Raw genomic sequence first — 25,444 nt, forward strand, 5'->3', positions numbered from 1 at the left:
TGCCCTCCAGGGAAGCCCCCTCCCCTTACTGCCCCTCACCCTGGTCCCCAGCACCTCTAATCTTTGTCCTCTGGATTTGCTTATTCTAGGAATTTCTATAATGGAATCATGCAACACGTGGCCTTATGTGTTGGCTTCTTTCACCGCACGTCACGTTTCTAAGGTTCATCCATGTTATACGCGTGAGGACCCCATTCCTTTCTATAGCTACGTCATATCCCCTAACGGGGAATCAGCACATACTGTGTGTCTACTCCCCCGCTGATGGACAGTTGCGTTGGCTCTACTCCCTGGTTTTAATGAATAACGCTACTGTGAACCCGTATGTACAAGGTTGTAGGGGGATATAGGTTTTCCTACGCCTGGCTATGTACCTAGGAGCAGAATTGCTGGGTCTCCACGTTTAACTTCTTGAGGAAATGTCAAACTGTTTTCTAAAGTGACTGCACCATTTGAAATTCCCACCAGCAAAGTGCAAGGGTTCCACCTTTCCTCATCTCTGCTAACACTTGTGACTGTCCATCTTTTTAAAGTTTATTTATTTATTTTGAGTGAGAAAGAAAGAGCACGTACACATTAGCAGGAAAGGGGCATAGAGAAAGAGAATCCCAAGCAGACCCCAAGCTGTCAGTGCAGAGCCTGACCATGAGATCATGAGCTGAACCAAAACCAAGAGTCAGATGCTTAGCCCACTGAGCCACCCAGGCGCCCCATTACCGTCCATCTTTCTGACCAGAGCCACACCCGTGGGTGTTCAGTGCCATCTCACAGTAGTTTTGATTTGCGTTTTCCTAATGACTATAATATTGTATACCCTTTCATGTGATTATTAGCTGTTGGTATATCATCTTTGAAGAAATCTCTATTCAGATCCTTTGCTTGTTTTTAAATTGGGTTACGTGTCTATTTATAGCAACTCTAAGAAGAAGATGCTTAATGATGCCTCCCTTTCACCCACTCCCATGAATGTGAACGGAACAACAGTGATTCTCAGACTCCCATAAGCAGCGTCTCACATTAATGTACCTTCAGGGAGAGAGGCATTACTTCTTGGAAGCTAAGAGAATGTCCTTTGGCATTCCACAGATAAGAACTTGAATTTAGCTTGACCACCTAAAATGTGTAACTTCAAGAGAAAACCAAAAAGCCAGACTCTTAAATACAGTAAACAAGTGATTGCCAGAGAGGAAGTGGGTAGGTGGGGGGTGGGTGCAATGGATAAAGGGATCAAGAGTACACGCAGGGTGAAGAGCTCTGAGTATTGTGTAGAATTGTTGAATCACCTGAAACTAATATTACACCATATGGTAACTAACTGGAATTTAATGGGGGTTTTTTTGTTTTTTGTTTTTTAAATTTTTGAGAGACAGAGAGAGGCAGCGTGAGCAGGGGAGGGGCAGAGAGAGAGGGAGACACAGAATCTGAAGCAGGTTCCAGGCTCTGAGCTGTCAGCACAGAGCCCAACTCGGAGCCCGAACCCACAACCGAGAGATCATGACCTGAGCCAAAGTCGGACGCTTAACCGACTGAGCCACCTAGGTGCCCCCTAACTGGAATTTGAATAAAAACCGAAACAAAAAAGAAATGTTGAATCACTATATGTACACCTGAAACTAATATAACACTGCACATTAGTCATACTTCAATAAAAAATAAATAACAGAAAAGTTTGTGACTAAGACAAGTTCCCTAACTCTCTGTGCCTCAGTTTCCCCATCTGTCAGATAAGGATCATGAGATCCTTCACTGGGTTATTACGAGCGGTAGGAGAGAAGACACACGGAAAATCCTCAGGACGCGGCTTGGCATATAGAAAGCACTCGATAAAATTCATTTCTTTGTTTCTCCAGGGACTATTTCTATATCATCAACCGTTCGCAAGGCAGTGGTGTAGACCCTGAAGTCACAGCAATGAGCAAAAGAGACAGAAAATCTCTGCCTGTGTGGAGCTTAGAGGCAGCTTAACATTTTAGCAAAAGTTAATGATTCTAGTTATTATTATAATTCAACATTTTTACTCTTGATTGCAAAATAAGTACCAGCTCATCAGAAACCAGAAACTAGAATGACAAGATAAAGTTTCACTAATGAACTTGAACTTTAGAGAGAGCTGAAGCATTAGCTTCAGTAATTACCTCTCTCCTGGCGGCTTCCCAGAATAGCCACTCCTTCCTCTCCACTTGCACAGAGACTCGAAGGAGAGGTACCTGAGGAGACGCCCGGCGGTGGGTCCACGGGTCTTAGGAAGGTGAAAAAAAGGAGCAAACACTAAGATTTAGCACTTCTGGGTGTCTTAGCAAAGAGAGGGAGGCCTCACCCGTCTAAGGGAACCTTAGAAGCAGAAGAGAAGATGTAGGTCTTAAATAGGCTGGAGGAGCAAATGAAAAGGGGACCTGGACAGAAAGAGCAAGCAGGGCAGCTCTAGCTTCTAGAAAAACAGGTCGGTGGGCCCAGGGGTACCGAACCTGAGACTGAATGGAGTAACACTGAGGAGCTCCTCTGGGCATGAGATGCAACACTTCCCTGAGCCAGTGAGGCTGAACAAGTCACTTGCCTTTCCTTGATCTCCTCATCTGAAAAATGGGTTCACCAACTCCAGCCTCATCCGGCAGGTTAGACTCTCAAGTCCTTCTAAGAGGATATCCCCACCACCTGAATCGGAGGCTTCTAGCATCGCCTAGCTGTCGGTGCCCAGCTTCCTGTGGGCCTCTCTGAGATGCCCAGACGCCCACCTCCTCTTCGTGTGCATGAGGGGGTGTGTCAAAACTAAGTGGACAGGGATCTCAGGAGGTTGCCTTTTGAAGACAGACAGACACACTGATAGTCCGGGCAGAGGAATGCGCCCTATCAGATATCAAAATTTAAAGATATAGAGAAAACGTCAGTGCACTGCTCTAGGAGTAAACAAACAAAAAAATGACTAGTGAAAAAGAATAAGGAACCCAGAAAGAGACATTTCCATACATGAAATGTGAAAAATAATGAGGTGGCATGGATAAAAACAATCCATAATACATGATGCTCAGACTAGTCGTTGTCATTAGTTTAGAAACCAGAATCTGCCTGGAGGGCTCAGTCGGTTGAGCATCTGGCTGTGGCTCAGGTCATGATCTCGCAGTTCGTGAGTTCAAGCCCCACGTCAGGCTCTGTGCTGACAGCTAGCTCAGAGCCTGGAGCCTGTCTTTGGATTCTGTGTCTCCCTCTCTCTCTCTGACCCTCCCCTGCTCATGCTGTCTCTCTCTCAAAAATAAATAAAACATTAAAAAAAATTTTAAAACCTCCAGATAATCTAAAAACTTAAATTGGAAAGAAAAGGCTTTAAAAATGTTAAGAGATAAAATAGTTAATATTTTGATGATCTTGGGAAAGCAATGATACCTTTAAAATGTTCCCAAAGCAAACATTACCAAATAAAAGTTTGATAAATTCAAGTATTTTTAAGAATTTCTGACCATGAATAGATGTGATAAAAAGAGGCAACTAGTGATTAGAAAAAGATATTTGCAACTCCAAAAACAGAGTTAGTATCACAATAATAATAATAAAAACTTCCATAAATTAATTTGAGAAAGACTAGCAACCCAATGGAAAAAGAGTCAAAGACAGAATATACATTTCTCAGAAGAGAATGTTCACTAAACAACTGAACTGAATAGACAGATAGACGTGGATACATATTTCTGTTCGGTGAATAACCTCATGAGTTAATAGAGAAATGAAAATAAAATCATAATAAGAGACCATTTCATACCTACCCAACTGGTAAAAAATAACAATGCTACATACTGGTGAAGACACGGGGCAACACCAACTCCCATGTACGGCTGGTGAGCACCAGCGGATCCGGCCGCTGTGAGGGTAACTCAGTGAAAGTGAAGCTGAACTTAGCTCTTATTCACAGTATTTCAGCAAAGTCCACCTATTTGTTGCCTGTTACAAAGTCCACCTATAAGATGCACTGTTACTTTATGTATCACCATGACTAAAAAGCTTCCAATTATGCTCTAAGATGCCATGAATTTTAAGACACATTCTGATTTCAGGTCTATTAAGATATAAAAAATATACATATGTATATATGTATTTTAGAAGAGAAACCTGCTCATTGACATCAGGATTTACAAGATTGTCCACGGCATCATTGCTCTTAACAACAAAACTCGAAAACAACCACCACGTACTTTGATAGGAGAATTTATAAATAGTAAAATATTCAGCAATCCATCAGTGAATATAAATAGACAATAACTGCACACATTAACATGGACGACAAAAAGCAAATGAAAATAAGAGAAGAAACTAATGAAACAACAGAAAAAAAATGAAAGAAAAATTAGCAAAATCAAAACCGGAGCTTTTGAAGTGGAAAAAAAATCAAAGTCAATCAAGAAAAACATAAAAACACATACAAGTAGCCATTGCCAACAGTGGAACAATCTGTTAAGACTACAGGCGTGGAAGGGATGATGAATATGTTTTTATGGGAGTAAATTCAACAACATAGAAAAGATGTACAAATTGCTTTAAAAAAATACAACCTTCCTAAAATTGACACAAGATAAAACAGAAAGTCTATAGAGCCCTACAGCTGTTATAGGAATTCAGTCATTATTAAAAACCTTTTTACAAAGAAAACTCCAGGCACAGATGGCTTCACTGGAAACAAGGAACAGGATGAGATGGAAGAAAAGCAAATCTTAGGCCAGGCAGCCTGTAGGCATATATGGGAAACATGAACTTGAAGAAAAAAGATAATGCCAACACTACTGGACTCTTGGGAAATTAGAGGCGACCAGCACAACCTGCCATAGACTCGCAGCAATGCCCCATAAAGACGTTACAAAACACAGAGAGAGGAGGCAAGAAAACTACAAGTCAATGTCCCTCATGAACATGGACCGATGGTTCTCAGTGGGGGTAGCTGCCTCCTGAGGGCACTACTATGTGGACACATTTCTGGTTGTCACCGCTGGGGGAGCAGGTGCTACTGAAGACTACAGAGGCTCCCTTCCGAGAAGTCACAGAAGTCACAGAGCCAGGCTCCGAGGCCCCCTCCCAGTGGCCAGCATCACATCTTTGTCCCATTTCTCAGCACTTGCCTTGGCCCCAGGAACTCAGACCTTGAGCCTGGAGCTTTGACTGGGTTCTAATCCAAGTCGGGTCACCCCAGGTCAGCCCCCAATAAGTGGAGTTGGGACTCATATGCAGAGTGAGCACACACCAAGCGTTCTTTAAAATAAAAAATTTAAAAAATAATAAACTACAGTAAAGCTTGCCACCGTATTGCTAAACCCCAATCCTACAAACCTAGCACCCAGTGGTGCGATCCTGGAGTGAATCCCTTTCAACTCAGGGCAAATCTGTCTTATCATTTAGGGCCCAGCTCAAACTCTCTCCCTCTGGAAGCTTTTGCCCCAGCTGCTGTCTGTGTTCCTGGGGGCCCCGCTCCACAGCGCCCCGTGGCGGTCAGCAGGTGCTGTCCCAGATGGATGGCCTTGCCAGGGACAGGGGCCTCTGCACCCCCACTGCCTGGTCTGCCGCCTGGGGAGATAAAGCCACGAGGAAGGAGCTCGGACACGGAAGGACCCGACCCCGACTCTGACTTCAGCGAAGTGAACCTCTCATCCCCCATCTGTGGAATGAGGATCAGCACTCTGGTTCCTCATAGAATCGCTTCCTGCATGGAGACGCCCCAGCACAGGGCGGAAGCTAAGGAACGGTGGCTGCCAGCCCTTGTAAGAGTGAATTAAAAGTTTGTTCAACTGGGCTGAATTTTAAGTGCTGGTTTCTCCGGGGGGTGGGGGCAGACCCGTGTGTCCACGTGGGGCCCTTTCTGAGAGACCAATATCCCCATACAAGCCGGGACGAGATTAGACCAGAACCCCAAGAGAGTGTCTGCATATAAAGAAGAGGGAGGAAGGGATGCCTGGGCGGCTGAGTTGGTTGAACACCTGACTCCAGCTCAGGTCATGATCTCACAGTTTGTGAGTTCGAGCCCCACGTTGGGCTCTGTGCTGTCAGCCTGTTAGCATGGAGCTGGCTTTCGATCCTCTGTGTCCCTCTCTCTCTGCCCCTCCCCTGTTCATGCTCTCTCTCTCAAAAAAGAAAATAAAACCTTTAAAAAAATGAGGGGTGCCTGGGTGGCTGAGTCGGTTGAGCGTCTGACTTTGGCTCAGGTCATGATCTCACGGTTTGTGAGTTCGAGCCCCGCGTTGGGCTCTGTGCTGTCAGCCTGTCAGCGTGGAGCTGGCTTTCAATCCTCTCTGTCCCTCTCTCTTGCCCCTCCTCTGTTCATGCTCGCTCGCTCTCTCTCTCTCTCTCTCTCTCTCTCTCAAAAAAGAAAATAAAACCTTTAAAAAAAAGGCGGGGGCACCTGGGTGGCTCAGTCAGTTGAGTGTCTGACTTTGGCTCAGGTCATGATCTCACAGTTCATGGGTTCAAGCCCTGCATCAGGCTCTATGCTGACAGCTCAGAGCCTGGAGCCTGCTTCGGATTCTGTGTGTCCTTCTCTCTCTGCCCCTCCCCTGCTCATGGTCTGCCTGTCTCTGTCTCTCAAAAATAAATGCTAAAAAAAATTTTTTTAAAAAGAAAAAAGAGAGAAAGACATGCAATGATTCTTTGTGAGTGGGCGGTCTCTGCTATTTCTCCCTCCCCAAACCCTTACCTAGAGCCGCAGGGGACCCTCCTGCTGAGGGGTTTCCTTCCTGCCCCCATGAGGACCGCGCCCCTGGGGAAGATGTGTGCATGGTGCCTCCAGGGTGCAGGTCCTGTCCCACCGAGCCCCCTTCCACCCCTGGGACTCCCAGGTGCACCTGCTTGTGGAAAGTCCATTTCTGTTTGGTACCTGATCATCTGTGTTTCCAACGCAGGTTCCCTTTAGTGCCCGAACGGCTTCTCTGGCTTTGTTGCTGGTGAATTCCCTGGTCATTGCATTTTCTTTGGTGTCACATTTGCCATTCCCCTGGTCTTAACAGCTGCCGCGAGGCATGTTCCCCCCGATTCTCCCAGGCCTTGAAATCTGGCTGGCAGGGTCCTCCCCAGCAGAGGCTGCTGCAGGGTTTGGGGCCCTCCTGTCATGGGTGCGCCGCTGGCGTCATAAACCAACACCCCAGAGACACATGCAGCGCTTTTATGATGTCTCCAGAGGTGGCTTTCCTGCGTCCCAGGGGAAGAAAAGATGATAAAGCCACAGGATCTACACAACCTTCGTTTTTCTACTAGGAAAGATCAAAACCCTTAGAATGAATTCCAGGTCTGTTTGTTCCTGTCTTTTTCTCATTCTGCTTCCCTCCTCCCTTGGCAAACGGGACAGGAATGGGGCGTAGCTAGCAAGTCTGGGGGCTCTCAGGGGGCTCCCGGCCACCTGGCAGACACACCGTGGGACACAGGCTGCCTTCCGGCGCCCCTGCGGGGTCTGCCTCGGGGTCTCTGCGGACTCACAGGTGCCCCCACCAGCTCTCTGGGAGCGGAAACCGGCCACCCCATGTGGCCAAGAAGGAACAGGTGCCCAGGGGGGTGGCTCGTAGCATCTGAGGTCATGCACTCGTGAACAGCTGCCTATTTTCATTTTGGACCCAGGAAACTTCTGAACAGATTTCCAAACCGATCATATGTTCCTAGCAGGTTCCTGCTACCAGACTGTGAGACACGAAGCTGTGCTCAGACCTCGGCAAATCCAGTCGTGTTGTTTGAAATTCGTGGACGTAAAGGAAACAGTGAGAAAAATATTTACAATTGAAACCCACGGCAGCGGGGATTCCGATGCTACAGATATTTGTTTTTTCATTTTCCTTTGATGTGTCTTGGATCTTCCCATTAGAACTAGAAGTGGTGGAAATACGGCCTTTTCTCTCTCTCTCTCTTTTTTTTTTTTTTTTTGCAGGTGACAGAGAAGTGCTCTCTACTTTCTGTGGACTCGGTCATGCCTTTCCCCTCAGAACCTCGGTGTCAGGGAGCAGGGCCTGGGCCACGAGAGCCATGAAAGCCCCCAGGGGCGGCACAGATGCCCTTGGGCCTCCAGGGCACGCCGGCTCCAGCCCACATGAGGTGGGAGCCTGTAATCCCTGCTGGGGTTCCGTGCTGAGCTGTCACCCCAGGGACCACGACTGGGTGACAGGTGGAGCAGAGTCTTGATTCCTACTCTCATTCCCATTGGCGTGGAGCGCAGCCGCAGCCCCTAGAGAACCACTCGCTTACAGGAGGCGCCGGGTGGGAGGGGACCCCACCCTCTGCATGCCAAGCATTCTACAAGGGGCCTCCTCACTGGGGCCGTCCTTGGAATCCACGGGCACTGACCCAGGGACCTGGTGTTGAGCCTGGAACAAGCCACCCCACCGGGGGACACAGAGCATCCTCCATCGATGGATAGGGGCAGGGGGGTTGATGTAACCTTGAACCTGGGAAAGGGGCGGTCAGGGAGGTAGTGGTGGTTTGAGGCAGTGCTCCGGAAACGCTCTGGCAAGCACACCGAAGCCCGTCTCATTGCACCGGTCTTTTTTTTTTTTTTTCAATGTTTACTTATTATTGATACAGAGAGAAACAGAGCATGAGTGGGGGAGGGGCAGAGAGAGAGAGAGACACAGAATCCGAAGCAGGTTCCAAGCTCTGAGCTGTCAGCACAGAGCCTGACGCAGGGCTCGAACCCACAAACTGTGAGATTATGACCTGAGCTGAACTCGGACGTTTAACGGATTGAGCCCCCCAGGCGCCCCACATGGCATTGGTGTTGATTCCACCCAAGACCTCAGGAAAGCGTGAAGAATGCTCCTGTTTCCTGAGCCCATCCTGCCTAATGTCACGCCAAAGCCTCCCCCGCATGCCGCACTGGCCTCAAGGACGTAAATCGTTTCCACCTGTGCTCTCCATGCGAAGCCCGTCCACCACAGAACGATGCATAAAGCCGTGTTTGTGCTCTTACAGACACAAATGCCCTTGAATTCTTGGAGCGCCCTGCCGGAGTCTGATAAAAAATGTCCACCATTCAAAGGCAGCCTGACAATCCTGTGGCAGGAAGACTGGCAGGGTGGGAAAGCCTGGGGTCCTTGCTCACCAGCCTCGGGTTTCCCGTAGAACAAAGCCTCCAAGGGCTGGATTTGGCAAGTCAACCATCGCCCGGCCAAGTCCCCAGAAGCTGGAATAAAAACACCTGACATTCCACAAACAGAGGGACGTAAAAATAAAGAGAAATGTAAGTGGGCTCGGTGCTTATCTTATTTTCCAACAAAAGATAACAGGTAATTGCTTTTTTATCACTAGCACTTGAAATTTGAAAGTAAAGAAGGCGCGAGGCTTTCTATCACACCGACACTTGGCAGTCCATTGATCCTTAACTTCCACTTCTGCTGAGGACCATAGTCAGGCAGCCCAGATGCGCGTATACAATTCAATAAGAAAAATAGCCAAGAAGTAGCGGAGGCAATGTCAGCCAAGTCACTGCCGACAGGAGGGCTTTCTGTTCAGCTTCTGTTAACTGATTACAGACATGCCCCCCGCCCTTCACCACCACCCCACAAAAAGTCCTAAAATGTCATCGATCCTCTCAATCCAGACTTTACCAAAGCAGAGACCACTGGACAAGGGGAACAAGATGCTTCAGGGCTTCCCCAGGAAAGGGGAAAGCTGTTGCCTAGCAACCCAGCCCCCCAAACCGCCCTGCAGTTAACTGGTTTCTGCAAAAATCACGCATCTCCAACAGACACAGCTACCGCCCGCAGATGCCGAAGCAAAGCGCTTTGCAGAGCGGCACCCCTCTCTCCTCTCTTTCCGCCCCACGGACTTTCCCATATAGTGACACAGAAGGAGCCAAAAAACGTGTGTCCACGCTCCCAGGAATGTTCCCTCCGGGACAAGGACCCTCAGATCCCTCCCCACCTGAATTCTCCTGCAGTTCAGCACAACAGGAAGGTACCGTTTTTCCTGTCTAAAGAGTTCTCTGGATGCTCAAGAAATTGTATGGCTCAGCAGAGAATCTGTGGTCTCTTTCATCTGGAGGTCATTCTCCGGCTTCAACTGGTTATTTGTTATTGAACATTTTTTTGAGATCAACAAAGATTTATTGAATATTGCCATGAGTTGAATTGGGTCTCTCGCCAAACTCATATGTGGAAGTCCTAAGGTGAGTAGGTTCAGAGGAGATCATGAGGGTGGCCCTGATCCAGTATGACTGGTATCCTTCTAAATTTTTTTTAATGTTTTATTTAGTTTTTTGATACAGAGAGAGACAGAACATGAGAGGGGGAGGGGCAGAGAGAGAGGAGTCACAGAACCAGAAGCAGGCTCCAGGCTCTGAGCTAGCTGTCAGAACAGAGCACGATGCAGGGCTTGAACTCACAACTATGAGATCTGACCTGAGCCGAAGTCAGAGGCTTAACCGACTGAGCCACCCAGGCGCCCCAACTGGTATCCTTCTAAAAAGGGGAAGTTTGGACACAGAGATGCACACGGAGATAGAAGACCATGTAAAGACAAAGGCAGAGAGCAGGGTGGTGCATGAATGAGCCAAGAAATGTCAGAGATGGCCAGCGCCCCCTCAGAAGTGGGGACAAGGAGGACAGAACAGACCGTCCATCACCGGCTCAAAAAGACCCAACTCTGTCAGTGACATGTTGATTCTGGATGTCGGGCTCTGGAGCTGGGAAGCAATACGTTCCAACTGTCTAAGCCACGCGATGCGCTGTCCTTTGAGTGTCCCAGGAAACGGTACTACCGTCCCCCGCATGCCCTGTGCTGCTCTAGGTGTCACTCCTCTTCTTGTTGAGCCGCCACGACTCCCCACGTCTGACTCACCACAGCACATAAGGAAGCCGTGGCTTAGCGAAATGGTGTGACCTTGTCCTACATCCCACAGCCCCCAAGTGCAGGCAGGAGCTGGAATCCACACTCCAGTCGGACGCCTCGGGAGACCGCGCTCTTAACCCCCTTCCTGTTCTCCCTGGGCTCCTTCCAGACACGGCTTCCTTCACCCCTCAGACGGGCTTCCCCCAGAAGTAACTCCCAGCAAGGCGGACGCTAACCAGGGCAGGGAAACCCGGGAAGACCAAGGTCTATGAAATATTTAACATGTCGATGGGAGGCACGTCGTCAGCTGAGCTCAAGCCAGGAACTGGTCCTTGGCTGGCGGGCAGGACATTTCTGCTGCGGCAAGTTGAGCCTGGAGCGAAGTCAGCTTTGAAGGTTATTAAACCTCTGTGTCTCTGGGGCCCCGGGGAGAAAGAGCCTGGAGGGGGCCCTGCAGTCCCAGCGCAGGGCAGAGGGCCTTTCCCACCACGGTGGCAGGGCGGGGCTCTTCCCAAAGTATTTTCTTACATCTGCAACACTCAGCAATTCTACTGTAGCTTGGATTCGTGCACTGAGCAGGGAAGGCACACATTCTGCAGGGGAAACAGACTATGGGAATAGAGTAAAACCCCACAGCAGGGCTCTGTTCCACGACAGACAGGGCTAAGATTCCCACAGGCAAGTGGTGGTGAGTTGGTCACCGTGTTTGAAAGCTAGCCTCATGGACGGGGGTGGGGTGTGTGTGTGTGTGTGTGTGTGTGTGTGTAAGGATTGCTTTTTGTGTGATGAGTCTCTGCCATAGCATTTCCCATCAAAGAAGCCATCTCCATCTACAATATTATTTAAAGGGTCAGATCATATAAATAAACACATTAAAATTTTTTTTAATATTTATTTATTTTTGAGAGAGAGAGAGACTGAGTGTGAACAGGGGAGGAACAGAGAGAGAAAGAGACACAGAATTCAAAGCAGGCTCCAGGCTCTGAGCTGTCAGTACAGAGCATGACATGAGACTCGAACTCACAAACCGCAGTTCATGATATGAATAGAAGTTGGACACTTAACCACTGAACCATCTAGGCGTCCCTGAATAAATGCATTTATGTGATTCTTCTAGTCGCACATCCTTTCCAGTCAAACTGCTACAGAAATAAATTTGTTCCATAAATACAGCACACAAGAAATGATCCAATATGAAAATGTGATTAAAATGTTTTAATGAAGCAAAAGGGGTGCCTGGGTGGCTCAGTTGGTTGAAAGTCCGACTTTGGCTCAGGTCATGGTCTCACGGTTCATGAGTTCAAGCCCCACATGGGGCTCTGTGCCGACAGCTCAGAGCCTGGAGCCTGCTTTGGATTCTGGGTCTCCTGCTTTCTGCCCCTCCCTCACTCACACTCTGTCTGTCTGTCTCTCTCTCAAAAATAAATTAACATTAAAAAATGTTTTAATGAGGCAAAAGAAATATAATGCTTGTTTTGTGATTTTTATAAAATGGGCCAAATCTCTAAGATCACTGTATTTGGGAAAGCTTAGAAATTAAATTTTCCCAGCATGTACTTATTAAATAAGTCAACAAAATTTTTTAAAAAATAATGAGATTTCTTGTGCTAAAATATGAAGTGCCAGACCAGGAAACCTTAGGAGCTGGGGACAAGGCAGGCACCCCCAAGATCAGAGGGGCGCTGCCCACATGGGACAGTAAGGAGAGAAGAGACAAAATCCTCACGGCTTCAGACAATGTGACTGTCCACGTGGGAACCCAGGGGTCTACGCTGAAAACCACTGGGACCCCTGGCAGAGCTGCGTGGTTGAAGCAGGACCAAAACCCACTTCCAGGCATCAACTCCTCTCACAAAGAGCAGCAATAATCAAGTACAAATCATCAGGAGACAAACATTAACACTGGTGAGAAAATGATAAAACACCCAGGTATGCAACTAACATGAAATCTGCTCCACCCATGTTAAGAAAATCCTAAAATTATATCAGAGGAAACTAGGAAAGACTAAGTGAATGGGGAAACACACCATGTTTCTGGATAAGAGGTCAAAACTGCAAAGTCAACACTGTCCAAAGTAATGTATATATTCCCAACGTAATTAAAAATGGACAATAAATAAATATTAAATAAAAATTGAACATATGATTCATAAATATAGGTGGAAAAGAGAATACATAAAAATACCCATGTCGATTTTGATAATACATGAAAAACGTGTGATACTGCTGTAATACATACCAGAACTTATTCAAATGCTGTGTTAATAATTCAAACAGTGTGGTCTCAGCAAAGAAAAGATGGACAGATCAATGAAATAAAACAGAAAGTAAGACATCCATATTCGTTGGGGGACTTACTATCAACAAGATGTTATAAATCAAAGGGAATAGATTGGTACTGATAATCCATTTAAGGATAAAATAATGCTATGGTTCATAGTGAAAGCGATTCATGGGGCATCTGGCTGGCTCAGTTTGTAGAGCATGTGATTCTTGATCTCAGGGTTATGGGTTCAAGCCCCATGTTGGGTGTAGAGATCACTTAAAAATAAAATCTTTAAAAAAATAAATAGGGGCGCCCTGGTAGCTCAGTTGGTTGAGCATCCAGCTTCGGCTCAGGTAATGATCTCAGATCATGAGTTCAAGCCCTGCATCAGGCTCTGTGCTGACAGCTTAGAGCCTGGAGCCTGCTTCAGATTCTGTATCACCCTCTCTCTCTGACCCTCCCCTGCTCATACTGTCTCTCTCTCTGTCTCTCAAAAATAAAAAATTAAAAAATAAATAAATAAAGCCATTCACAAAATTAAATTTAAAATAAATTAAAAGTGTAAACATATAAAGTGAAATTTAAAAAATTAAAGAATGTTTTTTATAATATTGGAAGTCTTCTTAAAAAAGATAAAATATCAGAGGCCATAAAAGACAGCTGGACAATGAGTAAAACAATGAGTAACTTGTATGTGACAAATGTTATTATGTACAAAACTAAATGACACGCAAAACCAAAAAAAAAAGTAACAAGCAACAGACTGGAAGAACATACTTAAAGGATAAATACACAGGATATAAAATTAACTCCTATGATTATATGAGAAGAACATACTTTATAAAGGTAAGTGATTTGAACATGGATTTCATAGAGAAACAAATATAACGTGGTAATATTCAATTAAAAGGTGCTGGAGGTTTTTAGCAATTGAGAAGATATAACTTAAAACAATGTTTAAATAAAATACCTTCTGCATCAAAGGTTATTATTAAGAAAGTGAAAAGACAACCTACAAAACAGGACAAAACGGCAGATCATACACCTGATAAGGACCCAGCATCCTGCGTATATAAAGACCTCTACAAGCCAACGAGCAAAAAGACAACCAACCCAATGGCATTTCTCCAAAGAACAGACATTCCTTCAAAGAAACTACACAACGGCCCACAAGCACAGGGAAAGAATCGCCACATCATTAGTCATGAGGGAAACGCGACTCAAAACCACACTAAGACGCCACTTTATATCCACGACCATGGCTATAATTAAATCTAAAGCCAAACAAACACACAGAAAAAAACCGGTATTAGTAAGGCTGGGAAGAAATGAGAATTCCCATACACGGCTGGTGGGAATGTAAAAAGGCTGGTGTGGAAGCTGGTAGTTCTTCAAAACGTTAAACATAAGACCACATGACCATATCATCATATACGTGGAGATACATGCACGGATGTATGTGCGCATATGATACAGACACACAGGAAAGAACTGGAAACAGGAACCCAGATAAACACTTTGTGCAAATGTTTGTATCAATTCTATTCACAATAGCCAACAGGTGGAAACAGCCCACATGTCCGTCAACAAATGAACAAACTGTTGTACGTTATACAAGGGATTATATATATATATGTATATATATGTACATATACACAATGGAGAACATTCAGCTGTGAAAAGAAATGAGGCGCTGACACACTACCCTGCGGATGAACCTTGAAAACTCCGTGCTGAGTAAAAGAGGCTAGACACGGAAGATCGCATATTATAGGATTCCCTTTATGTAAAATGTCCAGACAGGTCAGTCCACGGAGATGAAAAATAGGTTAGCAGTTGCTAAGAATGGGGGGGGGGGTAGGTGTGACTAGGAAAGGCTTTTATTCGGTGTGGCGAAATTTTCGGAACTGAGGTGGTTTTTTTAACCTTACGAATGTTCACTGCAATGTACACTTTAAAGCAGTTTAATTTTTTTGTCATGGGAATTTCACCACAATAAAACAACAGTGAGCTACCTCACCTTTTTCTTAGTTTGGCAAACCTGCCCATACACACACACATCTATAAAATTCCAGTATTAGGGGCGCCTGGATGGCTCAGTCAGTTAAGTGTCCGACTCTTGATTTCAGCTCAGGACATGATCTCCCAGTTTGTGAGATCGAGCCCCATGTGGGGCTCAGTGCTGACAGCATGGGGCCTGCTTGGGATTCTCTCCCTCCCTCTCTGCCCCTCCTCTCTCTGTCTCTCAAATAATTTTTTTTTTCAAAAAATCCAGTTTTAGGGAGTAGAAAAGCAGGCTCTCTCCACACTTTTGGCTCAAATGTAAACCAGTAGAGCATTTTGGGGAGGGAAATTTGGTGACTATCGATCAAATTTAAAATGTATGTACTTGGGGTGCTTGGGTGGCTCAGTCGCTTAAGCATCTGACTGCGGTTTCCGTTCAGGTCAAGATCTCATGGTTCCTGAGTTCGAGCCCTGAGTCAGGCTCTGTGCTGTTGCAGAACCTGCTTGAGATTTCTCTCCTCCTCTCCCTGCCCCTCCCGCACTTGTGCACGCTTGCTCTGTTCTCTCTCTCAAAAAATAAAATAAGAAAAAACCCCAAATGTATACACCTTATGACACACCAGTTTCACTTATAAAATTCAATTCCACACATGCCCCATGATAGATGTATATGTTCAGTGGAGCTTAGTTGCTTAAAAAATAAAAGAAAATTAAAAATCTGGTAAATGGGTGCTGTTGATTTTGTTGAGAACCTCAAAGAAGAAACCGAAGCACCGTTTCATCTCAAACTGCCCTTAAACATCCTTTTAATCACCCATAAATTACATCTATGCGATTTGTGTAAACAAGTACGTAAGGCAATAAAAATGTAAAAACATACAATTGACACTACAATGTCTAATATCCAGTTCCATAAAGTGGTTGTAATAAGAATTAAGTCATTCAAGTGCTACACTGCTTAGCCTTCAACAAATCTGCAAGTATTCAAACTTGCCACCTCCACCTCTCGGTGCACATGAAGTGTCCCTGCATTTTGGTTTTCTCGTCTGAAAAACGGGATGACACACGCCCGCCTCAAAGGGCCGCTGGGAGGACACGCGGAGTTAATTGGGATAAAGTGCCTGGCGCTCTGCCTGGTACATCTTCAACACACAGTGAACGTGGGACGCTGTTAGGCAGTCAAGGGGTTGACCCTCTAGAAGGGGAGGTGGGCGAGTCACAGATAGTTGTAGAGACTGCACGGTGAGCAGGGTTCTGGCAGCTGTGGGCGCGGGCACAGCGGGGGGCAGAGCAGGGGCACTTTGGGCAGGCTGACCACACAGAAGCACCTTTCCCACCACCTCTGCTCAGTCCCTTTGGAAGGCAGCTATGCTCACCACTATACCACCGACGCTGCTCCTCAGTCCCTTCGGAAGTTGGTCATGAACCATTTTCCGAGAGTGAATCGATGGCTCCCAAGACCAACACGCAAACGCTTTTCCCTGGTGATCGCAGATTTTATTTCTCCAGGCCTGTGCTACTGACCATGAGCACATGTGTTTAAGAATTCCCTGTATTTGCTCTCGGGAAAATAAACTGTTAGAAGGAAAATCAATTTTCATTAGTGGTGCTATTACTTTCGAGAAAGTCCTTTCTCAAATAAAAGTGGGGGCGCACACTCCAAAGCTGGTGTCGCCTTGACATTCTCCACAGGCCTGGGCGAGCGGCTGATTCCAGCCAAGAGGCTGCCTTCTCCCCGCGGCCCTGGGTCACCACCCTGGGCTGACCTGCCCACACAAGCCAGCAGGTGCCAGGGAAAGGTAGAGCAGGCTGCGCGGGGCCGGGGTGCACCGGGAGCCTCCCCCCGGGGCCGAGGGCCCCTCACTTCAGCTCATGGGAACAGGACTGGTGTTGCCTCACCCAGTTTTTCAAGAGAAATTCTATGCCTGAATTTTTAGTTAAAATCTTCCAATTTTTTTAAATATTCAAAGTAAACAAGACACTCTTGGGCTCAACCAGAGACTTCTGTGGAATGAGCCTGGCCCAACGGCCGTAGTTGGTGGCTTCTGTGACACACATGTGCCCTTACAGGGTTGAAATGCATCCAAAGGTGCTCACAGGCCATGGCTGTGACGTCACAGGAAGACCCATCCTTGGATGTGAGTCCATTTCCCACCCCACCCTGTCAATCAGCTGCTTCCAGGATCTGGCCCCATTCTCTTCCCCCAGGGTGTACCCTGCCGGGGGTCATCATCTGAAATGAGACCTGCTACTCTGTGCAGCGCTTCGGGGTACACCTCACTTAACAAAAATAAATCTCAAGACACTCTCTCCACCGAGAAAGCACGTGGAGTTTTTATTTTTCATTTCCACTTAAAGAGTCAACAGGATTTGTGACATTTGGTACCTCCTCTTTGTCGGTGGAGCTTTCAGAAAGACTTTCTTAAATGAATGTCAAGAGAAGGACGGAATCAGGGAAGGGGAAGCACAGAGCCACCAGGCAATGCTGGCAGAACTGGTTTTCGCTAAGTGAGGGGAGTGACTAATAGCATAAAGCTTGGTGTAAAGCTGTCAGCACAGAGCCTGATGCGGGGCTCAAATTCATGAACCAGGAGATCATGACCTGAGCCTGAGTCAGATGCTTAACAGACTGAGTCACCCAGGGGCCCCTGAAGACAATCTCTAGGCCAGATTTCCCATATCTGGTGTGGGCAAAATGACTTGTAAACACCACAGTCATCTTTAGGAGAGATAAACACTGACCCACTGTTTAAAATATGTAGTGTCTGCCATCCCGTGTCTGAAAGTGACTCACAGCCGCCTCGCTGAGGTCATGTGCAACGCACCTCCTCTTCCACCTTCCTCCCACGCCGTGGAGAGTGTGACTACACTCCCAACACCCTCCTGCACCCACCCAGTCACGCCGGGCCCTCTCACCCAGACCCAGGTCCGCCCCGCAGGGACCCACAGTAACGGAGATGACACTGAGCACGGTCCAGATCTCCCATAAGTCACCATGTGAGCACCACGTGCACAAGCTATGGGTGCCTGTCCATTCTCCTGACTCCTCTTAGTTACAGGGTCTCCGTGGCCTTTCTTAATTCCTTGTCCCTTCCATCATGTAAAGGACGGTGTCATGGCCTGTATTCCTGGCCACGCGAATGACACCAAAGCCTCATTCTTTTCTGGTCACTATTAAAAAAAAAAAAAACCTTTAAAATTCTTCCCTTAACTCTTACCAATATGCTACGACTGTTTCTTGCTGAATTCTCCCCATTGCCCATGATCCCAAAATAGCTGAGAAACCCGGAGGCAGAAATGTCTCACAATATTTAAAGGGCCTCTCTCTTTTTCTCTCTTTGGTAAATACATTTACTGGAATTCCTGAAACCATGGAGACCAGAAGGAAGTGGCACACTATTTTTCATGGCTTAAAAAAAAAAAGAAAAGAAAAGAAGAAAACGAAAAAAAAGGGACTTTCAACCCAGAATCCTATACCTCAGAAAATATCATCAGAAATGAGGGGAAATCAAGACATTCTCAGATGGAAAGAAGGAAAAACTAAGAAAATCTGTGGCCAGCAGACTTACCCCAAGAGAATGCTACAGGTAGTTCTCTCTAAACAGAAAGGTAAAGATGACAGAGACCTGGAACGTCAGGAAGGAAGAAAGAAGACAGTGAGCAAAAGTATGAGTAGATACAATAGGATTCCTTCCATTCTTGAGTTCTGTTTAATGGTTTAAGCAAAGATCACAACACTATCTAACATGGTTCTAAACATACACAAAGGAAGTATTTTAAATCCTTGTATTATCCATGCGGAGGGTAGAGGGAGGGATAGGGAGGTAAAGTTTCTGGACATCACTTCAATGGGCAAAATGATGACAAAAGACTATGATTTTATATAGATAGCTACTTACTAGAACAAGCTGCCTTCCTTCAATTAACGTCTGCATGATGTATCTGTCTCCATCCTTCTACATTCAACCTGCCTAGATGGCTATACTTAACGTGAGTTTCAGGGGCGCCTGGGTGGCTCAGTCGGTTGAGCATCCGACTTCAGCTCAGGTCATGATCTCGCAGATTGTGAGTCCAAACCCCACATTGGGCTCTGTATTGAGCCTGGAGCCTGCTTCAGATTCTGTGTCTCCCTCTCTCTCTGCCCCTCCCCTGCTCACGCTCTGTCTCTCTCTCTCTCAAAAATAATAAATAAACATTAAGTTTGACCTTGAAAAAATAAATAAAAATTTAAAACTTAATAAAGTGAGTTTCATGTAGATAGCAAGTGTTTGAGTCTTGTTTTATACTCTAATTCATAAGTCTCACCTTTTAATTTATGCATTTGTATTACATATATACACGAGCATAAAAATATATAATATACACATAAACATGTTATAGATCACATAGATATTGTGTATATTTATAAATATATAGCTCATGAAATTTTATATAAATAGTATATATACATGATGTAGTATATACATATATAGTCTATGCATGATATATATTCATATTTTGTGTGTATATCTATCATGTATGTATTTAATGTGATGCCTGGAATATCACATCTAATACTTCATTCCTAGAGTAGCCATTTAAAAAGCTATACAAAGACATTGTAAAACATTATAGTTAAATCACAATGAAATTCTAACAAATGTCCAAGTAACCCACAGGAAGGCAGGAAAAGAAAATAAACAGAGGAATGAAAAACATAAGAAAAAATGGGAACACAACAAATAAAATGGTTGACTCAAGTCTTAATTTATCTATGATTATACCAAACGCAAGTGATCCAAATACACAAAGTAAAAGACAAGACCATTTGCTCCCACAGAAAACTCACTTTAAATACAGCAAGTAGGGATGCCTGGGTGGCTCAGCCCGTTAAGCATCTGACTCTTGATTTCAGCTCAGATCATGATCTCATATTTTGAGGGATCAAGCCCGACATCGGGCTCTGTGCTGGCAGCATGGAGCCTGCATGGGATACTTTCTCTCCCTCTCTCTCTGGTCCTCCCCATGCTCGCTCTCTCTCTCTCTCTCTCTCTCAAAATAAATAAAAACTTTAATAAATAAATAAAACCATATAGGCAGGTTCAAAGTAAAAGAATGGAAACACTCATCAAAGGAAGGTAAGAGTAGCTATGTGAATATCAGACAAAGCAGACATCAGAGCAAAGAAAATCACCAGAGTAAGCAGACAACGTACAAGATAAAAGAGTCAGTCTACCAAGGAGACAGGAGAATCATAACTGTACGTCTCACACAACAGAGCTGCAAAATACGGGAAGCAAAGGTGGATAGAACCGAAAGGATTATCAGACAAACCTGAAACTATACTAGGAGGTTTTAACACCCCCCTCCCAACCGTGGACAGAAGGGGTAGACACAAAACCAGCAAGGATAGAGAAGAACTGAATGACATCACCAACCAACAGGGGCGAATCAGTATTGAAAAACCACTATACCCAAGTATAGCAGAATAAACACCACTTCCATGTGGCCATGGAACATGTACCAAAATGCACCATTTCCTGAGCCACAAAACAAACATCAACAAATTTTAAAACATTATAATCATACCTAGTGTGTTTTCTGACTACAGTGGAATCAAACTAGAAATCAATAACAGGAAATTCACCAAACACTTAGAAACTAAGCAACGTCCTTCTAAATAATCAATGAGTCAAATGGGCATGCCCATTTGTAGTTGCTGGGAATGTAAACTGGTGCAGCCGCTCTGGAAAACAGTGTGGAGGTTCTTCAAAAACCTATTAATAGAACTCCCCTATGACACAGCAATAGCACTGCTGGGGATTTATCCAAGGAATACAGGAGTGCTGATGAATAGGGATGCATGTACCCCAGTGTTCATAGAGGCACTGTCAACAATAGCCAAATCATGGGAAGAGCCTAAATGTCCATTACCTGATGAATGGATCAAGAAGATGTGGTTTATATATACAATGGAGTATTACATGGCAATGAGAAAGAATGAAATCTGGCCATTTGTAGCAAAGCGGATGGACCTCGAGGGTGTCATGTTAAGTGAAATAAGTCAGGCGGAGAAGGACAGATACCATATGTTTGCACTCATAGGTCTAACAGGAGAAACCTAACAGAGGACCATAGGGAGGGGAAGGGGGAAAGACAGCTGGGGAGAGAGAGGGACAAAAACCATGAGAGACTATTGAATACTGAAAATGAACCAAGGGCTGAAGGGGAAAGGGGGTGATGGTCATGGAGGAGGGCACTTGTAGGGAGGAGCACTGGGTGTTATATGGAAACCAATTTGACAATAAACCATTATTTAAAAAATCAATGAGTCAAAGAGGACCACTCCAAGAAAACAGAAAGTAAAGTGAACTGAATGAAAATAAAACTATGATGTGCCAACATGTGTGACACAGTGTAGTGGTGCATTCATAGCAATAGATGGAAAGAGAAAAGAGGAAAAGTTTCAAATCAGCACTCTAAGCTCCCACCTCAAGCAGCTAGAAGAAGGGCAAACTAATCCCAAAGAGGCAGAAGGAGGGACTTCTAAAGGTACAGAAATCAGTGAAATCAAAACTAGAGAAACAATAGAGAAAATCAACAGAACAGAGCTGGTAGAAGTAAAGTTGACACACTTCTAATAAGAGGAAAAGGGGAAGAAACAGATGACCAATGTTAGGAATGAAATAGAAAGGTATCACCACGGACCTTATAGACATTAAAAGGATAATAAGGAAACACTATGAACAACTCGACCCATGTAAATTGGACAACTGAAGTAAAAGATACCAATCCCTGAAAACACAAACTGTTGTTTCCAGGGGATATGAAAATACGTAATTTGACTAGCCCTATAACAATCAAGAAAATTGAATTTATAATTATATCATCTGCCCCCCCCCCCAAATTTCCAGGCTCAGGTGGTTTCACTTGAGAGTGCTACCAAACATTTAGTGAAGAGTTAACATCAGTTCTACATAATTCCTTCTAGAAAAAAGAATACCTCCCAGTTTATTTTATAAAGTTTGTATTACCCTACTTTAAAAAATAAAAAACAGACTGGATAAAAAGAAAGAAAATTGTCCTTATTTACATATGAAATGCTTGTCTACCTGAAATATCCCCCAAAATATCTAAAACCAAAGTTCCTAGAATGAGTAAGTTCAACAAGGCTGCAGGAGACAACATAGACATACGAAAATCAATTGTCATTTCTATATAACAATGAACCCATGGATACCGAAAACCCAATTATAATACCATTGCTCAAAAAAATAAAATACTAGGTGTGAAAATAACAAAACATGCATGGGACCTGGGTGCTGAAAATGGTACATTAATGAAAAGAGTCAAAGAAGATAGAAATAAATGGAGAGACATCCCATGTTCATGGATTAGAAGTTTCAATCTAGTACAGATGTCAGTTCTCTCCAAATGGATATACAGGTTGAACACAATTTCTATCAAAATCCTGGCAAGATTTTTTATACAGACAAAATTATTGTAAAATTTATATAGAAATAGGATCTAGAGTAGCTAAAATAATTTTTTTTAAAGAATAAACTGGGAGAAACCAATCTACCTGATTTCAAGATTAATTATATACCTTCAGTAATCAAGACCATGAGTTATGGCAGATAAGGTTGGACACCCTATCAATGGAAGAGAATGAAGAGCTCAGAAATAGATACACACAAATATGTCCAACTGATTTTCAATAAAGGTGCAAAAGCAATTCAGTGGAGGAAAAATATCTTTCAAACAAATGATGCTGAAGCAATTGAACACTTAATAGGTCAAAAAATTATCCTTGAGCTCAGTCTCACAGCTGATATAAGAATTAATGCAAAATGGAGTACCACTAAATGTACAATGTAAAACTATAAATACTTTAGGGACAACAACATAGGAGGCTATCTGTGGGCCTTTGAGCCAGAGAAAAGAGTTCTTAGACTTGACACAAAAAGAATGACGCATTAAAGGTAAATGGATAAATTGGACTCTGTCACAATTTAAGTATTTTGCTCTGTGAAGAGTTTGTTCAGAAGATGAAAAGGCAAGCTACAGAGTGAGAGAAAATATTTGCAAACCACAGCCACAAAGGGCCAGTATCTAGAATACATAAGGAACTGTCAGAACTCAGTACTAAGCAAAGCCAACAATCCAATCAGAAAATCGTCAAAGGCATGAAGCTACATTTCACCAATGAGCACATACAGATGGCAAATAAGAGTATAAAAGATGCTTCACGGCATTACCCATTGGGGAAATGCTACTGAAAACCACAATGAGGTATCGCTATGTGTCTATGAGAATGGCTAAAATAACAAATAGTGACAGCACCATGGCTGACAAGGAAACAGAACACTGCATCACTCATACGATGCTGGTGAGAATGTAAAATGGTGTAGCCACTCCTGAAAACAGTTTGCCAGTGTTTGTAAAGCTAACCATGCAACTACCGTACGACCTGCCACTGCGCTCCTGGGCTCTTCTCCCAGAAAAATGGAGGCTTGTGTTCACAGACACACACAAACCGTACATGAATGTCTCCAGCAGCTTTATTTATAATAGCCCCAAACTGGGGGGAATCCAGGTGTTCTTCAATGGGGGACTCGTTAAGCAAACTGTGGCATATCCATCTCATGGGATACTAGTCAGCATTAAAAAGGAATGAACTATTTATACATGGGTCAACCTGAATGAGTCTCCAAAGAATTCTGCTGAGTGCAAAAGCCCATCCCATGCTGTTGGATTTCATTTGTGTAACCTTCTCGGCAGACAAGATGACAGAAATGAAGACAGATACATGGCTGCCAGGGATTAAGGAGGGACGTGGGTGGTGCTATAAAAGGCCAACAGCAGGGACCTTAGGGGATGAACTGTGCTGTGTTTGACTTGTATCAAAGTCGGTACATAGTTGTGATACAGCCATGCCCATTTAGCAGGATGCGACCATTAGGGGGAAATATGGTCAAAGGTCCATGGCATGTCTGTATTGTTTCTTTCTTTTTTTAAAAAAAAATCTTTATTTTATTTTGAGAGAGAAGAAACAGAAAGTGAGTGGGGGAGGGACAGAGAGAGAGGGACACACAGAATCTGAAGCAGGCTCCAGGCTCTGAGCTGCCAGGCCAAAGCCCAATGTAGGGCTCGAACCCACAAACCATGAGATCATGACCTGAGCCGAAGTCGGCCACTTAACCAACTGAGCTGCCCAGGAGCCCCTATTTCTTAAAATTATATGAGAACTGGGGGACCTGGATGACTCAGTCGATGAAGGATCTGACTCTTGATTTCGGCTCAGGTCATGATCTCACAGTTCATGGGATTAAACCCCACATCAGGCTCTGTGCTGAGTGTGGAGCCTGCTTAAGAGTCTCTCTCTCCCTCTCTCTGCCCCTCTCCCCCTGTCCCTCTCTCTCTCTCTCAAAATACAGAAATAACCGTTTTTTTTAAAAAAACTACATGGGCACCTGGATGGCTCAGGTGGTTAAGCATCTGACTCTTGACCTCCGCTCACGTCATGATTTCACAGTGATGTGTAAGTTCGAGCCCGCATCAGGCTCTGTGCTGATGGTGCTGAGCCTACTTAGGATTCTCCTTCTCTCCCTCTCTCTCTTCTCCTCCCTGCTCATCCTGTCTCTCAAAATAAATAACTCAACTTAAAAAAAATAAAATGAAATACTTAAAAAAAACTACATGTGAACCTACAATTATTTCAAAGTAAAAAAGTTTAATTAAAAACATCTCCAATGTCACCGCCTTCCTCTAAATTAGAATTCATCTGGCCCTCCTCTGTTTTCTCGCTCTTGGGTTAAGGGGCGGGGAGGGGAAGGCAGAGCCCGCCTTGCAGCCAGGTGGTCCTGGATGCAAGTCTTTGATCTTCATACGCCAGCTGCGAAACCTTGAGTCTGTCATTCATCCCCTCCAAGCCTCAATTCTGGAAAAGAGGGATAATTAAATCTACTTTGAAGGGTTGCCCTGAAGTTAAAGAGAACATTTGCAACATGCAAATTGGGTGCCTTGTGCATAGTAAATGCTTAATAACCAGTAACTGCTTCCGCTGCCAGCGCCACCTCTAAGTGGATTTATTCCATTTTGCTCAGTGCGATGGTTGACAGTATATGGGCTCCTCCCACAGTGGACTGGAAACTCTGCAAGAAGTACCGAGTCCTATTCATTCATTTCCTCCAGGACCTGTCAGAGTCCGTCATGTGGTAAATACCTCATAAATGCATGCTGAATTGAATTCATGGAATAAAGCAGTATAGGGGAGGCCTGGGCAAAAAAAAAAAAAAAAAAAGTGGCAGAAAAACCGAATTATCGATAAGAGAAGGGAAAGGACCTTGTTAAATACAATCTGCTGTCTCTCAGGAGCATCAGATTCCTACACCGGGCACAGTTCCTCCAAGTTCATGT

At 44.7% G+C, this 25,444-nt stretch overlaps 1 protein-coding gene and 2 long non-coding RNA genes across 3 annotated transcripts in view; 1 reads left to right on the top strand and 2 right to left on the bottom strand.

Annotated features, from left to right (window-relative positions):
* Positions 1–7,058, bottom strand: part of LOC115286003 — a 14,380-nt gene extending 7,322 nt beyond the window's left edge. Inside the window, exon 1 of the long non-coding RNA XR_003905810.1 lies at positions 6,845–7,058. This is a non-coding gene — a long non-coding RNA (uncharacterized LOC115286003). The remainder of the gene's footprint in view (positions 1–6,844) is intronic.
* The window catches only part of C2H10orf90 (chromosome 2 C10orf90 homolog), a 202,257-nt gene that overhangs the window by 77,684 nt on the left and 99,129 nt on the right, over positions 1–25,444 (bottom strand). The window lies entirely within an intron of this gene.
* Positions 7,149–7,837, top strand: LOC115286002. The gene is made up of 2 exons (XR_003905809.1): positions 7,149–7,252; positions 7,624–7,837. It is a non-coding gene; the product is annotated as an uncharacterized LOC115286002 (long non-coding RNA).

The sequence above is a fragment of the Suricata suricatta genome, chromosome 2 (genome assembly GCF_006229205.1).
Source record: "Suricata suricatta isolate VVHF042 chromosome 2, meerkat_22Aug2017_6uvM2_HiC, whole genome shotgun sequence".
NCBI lineage: Eukaryota > Metazoa > Chordata > Mammalia > Carnivora > Herpestidae > Suricata > Suricata suricatta.